The sequence below is a fragment of the Cynocephalus volans genome, chromosome 8 (assembly GCF_027409185.1).
Source record: "Cynocephalus volans isolate mCynVol1 chromosome 8, mCynVol1.pri, whole genome shotgun sequence".
NCBI lineage: Eukaryota > Metazoa > Chordata > Mammalia > Dermoptera > Cynocephalidae > Cynocephalus > Cynocephalus volans.
The window spans coordinates 39,804,138-39,808,915 of NC_084467.1; positions in this window are offsets into that span (position 1 = coordinate 39,804,138).

Below are 4,778 nucleotides of genomic sequence, written 5' to 3' on the forward strand. Positions count from 1 at the left end.
TGGGGTCGCCACTGCACGATCCAACAGCCTGGGCCAGAGCGCACGGAAGAGGGAGAAGTCCTGCACAGGAAGTGAAAGCTCAACAGAGATCACACACCCTGTGGTACGTGATCCACCAGCCCAGCAAAGTCCAAGCTGACCAGAAAGGTGGCTCCCCGGAGAAGCCCAAGACCCGAGGCAACCACACACACAAGGCACTAGAGGCCAACTGAGCAGCCACGGAGGTAGCCATACAAAATTGGCAACCACAGCAACATCTTAGTTAGGCATTAGTCTCAAAACAGTAGACTGTGAAACCCCCTGCCACAATGAATAAACATCAAAAAAAAAGATACCAGAAATACAAAAAATCAAGAAAGTACACCACCAAAAGTTAATAAATCTCAAACTCTAGATCCTATAGAACAAGAAGCCCTTGAAATGACTGACAAGGAATTTCGAGTGATAATTCTAAGGAAACTGAATGAGATACAAGAAAACACAGATAGACATCATGATGAAATGAGGAAAAGTATACAGGATCTGAAAGAGGAAATGTACAGAGAAATCAGTGTCCTGAAAAAAAATGCAGCAGAACTTGCTGAACTGAAGAAGTTTTTCAGCGAAATAAAAAGCACAAACCAGCAGGCTTGTCGAAGTTGAAGAGAGAACCTCTGAACTTGAAGATGGGCTGTTTGAAATAACACAAGCAGACAAAAAGAAAGAAAAAAGAATCAAGGACATTGAAGAAAATCTGAGAGATATCAGACAACTTTAAGCGCTCAAATATCCGAGTCATGGGTATTCCAGAAGGGGAGGAAAATGGAGATTCCATTGAAAACATATTCAACAAAATAGTGGCAGAAAACTTCCCAGGTATAGGAAAAATCACAGATTTCAGATCCAGGAAGCTCAATGATCTCCAAACGTATTCAACCCAAAAAGGCCTTCTCCAAGACATGTCATAGTCAAATTGGCAAAACTCAGAGACAAAGAGAGAATCTTAAAAGCTGCAAGAGAAAAGCATCAAATCACCTATAAGGGAGCCCCAATCAGGCTAACATCAGACTTTTCATCACAAACCCTAAAAGCTAGAAAGGAATGGGATGATATATTCAAAATACTAAAAGACAAAGATTGCCAGCCAAGAATACTCTACCCTGCAAGGCTATCCTTCCAAAGTGAAGGGCAAATAGTATATTTCTCAGACAAACAAAAACTGCGGGAGTTCACTACCACACGACCACCCTTACAAGAAATCCTCAAGGGAGTACTGGGTTTGGTTCCTGAAAAATAACTACCACTGCCATAAAAACCCAAGAAAAATCAATACCCACGAGTATAATAAAAATGGCATTCATGAAGACAAAACAAGCAAACAAAAACGCTATCTACAACCTAAGGAACCAACAAACACAGAAACCAAACAGTAAATCAGAAAGCAAGGAACAAAAGACACCTAAGACAACCAAACAACCAATAAAATACTAGGAATAAATCAACACCTTTCAATAACAAGTCTTAATGTAAAAGGCTTAAATTCCCCAATCAAAAGACACAGACTGGCTGACTGGATCAAAAAGGAGGACCCAACTATATGCTGCCTACAAGAGACCCACCTCACCCATAAAGATTCACACAGACTAAGAGTGAAAGGATGGAAAAAGATTTACCATGCAAACAGAAAAGAAAAACGAGCTGGAGTAGCTATTCTTATATCTGACAAAATAGACTTTAAACTAAAAACCATAAAAAGAGACAATGAGGGACACTACTTAATGATAAAAGGACTGATCCATCAAGAAGACATAACAATCATAAATATGTACGTACCCAATGTTGGAGCAACCAGATTCATAAAACAAACTCTATTAGATCTAAAGAAGGAAATAGACACTAATACCATAATAGCAGGGGACCTGAACACCCCACTGTCAATATTAGACAGATCATCTAGGCAAAGAATCAGTAGAGAAACACAAGATCTAAACAAGACTCTAGACCAATTGGAATTGGCAGATATCTACAGAACATTCCACCCAACAACCTCAGAATATTCATTCTTCTCATCAGCACATGGAACATTCTCTAGGATAGATCACATATTAGGTCACAAATCAAGTCTCAATAAATTCAAAAAAATTGGAATTATCCCATGTATCTTCTCAGGCCACAATGGATTAAAACTAGAAATTAATAACAAATGAAACTCTGGAAACTATACAAACACATGGAAATTAAACAGCATTCTACTTAATGACATATGGGTCCAAGAAGAAATCAAGCAGGAAATCAAAAAATTTATTGAAACTAATGAAAACAATGATACATCATACCAAAACCTGTGGGATACTGCAAAAGCAGTATTGAGGGGGAAATTTATTGCATTAAATGCTCACTTCAGAAGAATGGAAAGGTGGCAAGTGAACAACCTAACACTTCACCATAAAGAACTAGAAAAACAAGAACAATCCAAACCTAAAGTTAGCAGACAGAAAGAAATCATTAAGATCAGAGCAGAACTGAATGAAATTGAAAACCAAAAAACAATTCAAAAGATCAATGAATCAAAAAGTTGGTTTTTTGAAAAGATAAATAAAATTGACAAACCATTAGCATGGCTAACAAAAAAAAAAAAGAAGAGAGAAGACTCAAATAACAAAAATTAGAAATGAAAAAGGCGATATTACAACTGATTCATCTGAAATACAAGGAATCATTCGAGACTACTATAAACAACTATACACCAACAAGTTTGAAAATCTGGAGGAAATGGATAAATTTCTGGACACACACAAGCTCCCAAAACTGAGCCATGAAGACGTAGAAAATTTGAACAGACCAATAACAATAAATGAGATTGAAGCTGTTATCAGAAGGCTCCCAACAAAGAAAAGCCCAGGACCAGATGGATTCATAGCAGAATATTACCAAACATTCAAAGAGGAATTGACACTGATTCTTTACAAACTATTCCAAGAGACTGAAATGGACGCAAATCTCCCAAACTCATTCTATGAAGCAAACATCATCCTGATACCAAAACCAGGTAAAGATAAAACCAAAAAAGAAAACTACAGGCCGATATCCTTGATGAATATAGATGCAAAAATCCTCACTAAAATACTAGCAAACAGAATACAGCAACACATACGAAAAATTATTCATCACGATCAAGTGGGATTCATCCTAGGGATGCAAGGTTGGTTCAACATACGCAAATCAATAAATGTGATACACCATATTAATAAACTCAAACACAAGGACCATATGATCATCTCTATAGATGCTGAAAAAGCATTTGATAAAGTTCAGCACTCATTCATGACAAAGACCCTCTAGAAGTTAGGTATAGAGGGAAAGTATCTCAACATAATTAAAGCCATATATGCCAAATCCACTGCCAATATCATCCTGAATGGGCAAAAGCTGAAAGCTTTTCCTTTAAGAACAGGAACTAGACAAAGATGCCCACTCTCACCACTCCTATTCAACATAGTGTTGGAAGTACTAGCCAGAGCAATCTGAGAAGAGAAGGAAATAAAGGGCATCCAGATTGGAAAAGAGGAAGTCAAACTGTCCCTGTTTGCAGATGACATGATCCTATATATCGAACAGCCTAAAACCTCTACAAAAAAACTGCTGGAATTGATAAATGATTTCAGCACAGTAGCAGGATACAAAATCAACACGCAAAAATCAGTAGCATTTCTTTTCTCCAATAGTGAACATGCAGAAGGAGAAATCAAGAAAGCCTGCCCATTTACAATAGCCACCAAAAAAATAAAATACTTAGGAATTGAGTTAACCAAGGAGGTGAAAAATCTCTATAATGAGAACTACAAACCACTCCTGAGAGAAATTAGAGAGGATACAAGAAGATGGAAAGATATCCCATGCTCTTGGATTGGAAGAATCAACATAGTGAAAATGTCCATACTACCCAAAGTGATATACAAATTCAATGCAATCCCCATCAAAATTCCAAAGACATTTTTCTCAGAAATGGAAAAAACTGTCCAGTCATTTATATGGAACAATAAAAGACCACGCATAGCCAAAGCAGTGCTGAGCAAAAAAAAAAAACAAAGCTGGAGGCATAACACTACCTGACTTTAAGCTATACTACAAAGCTATAATAACCAAAACAGTATGGTACTGGCCTAAAAACAGACACACTGATCAATGGAATAGAATAGAGAATCCAGAAATCAACCCACACACTTACTGCCATCTGATCTTTGACAAAGGCACCAAGCCTATTCACTGGGGAAGGGACTGCCTCTTCTGCAAATGGTGCTGGGATAACTGGATATCCATATGCAGGAGAATGAAACTAGATACATACCTCTCACCTTGTACTAAAATCAACTCAAAATGGATTAAGGATTTAAATATACACCCTGAAACAATAAAACTTCTTAAAGAAAACATAGGAGAAACACTTCAGGAAATAGGACTGGGCACAGACTTCATGAATACGACCCCAAAAGCACGGGCAACCAAAGGAAAAATAAACAAATGGGATTATATCAAACTAAAAAGCTTCTGCACAGCAAAAGAAACAATTAACAGAGTTAAAAGACAACCAACAGAGTGGGAGAATATATTTGCAAAATATACATCTGACAAAGGATTAATATCCAGAATATATAATCCAGTATAGAATTGACCTAAAAAATCATTTTGTTAATAGAAAAATTAGAATCTGACAGGTACATGTTAAACAATCATTGGGTCAAAGAAGACATTACAGTTGAAATTATAGAAATTCTCAAGGCAAATAAAAATGAAAACAC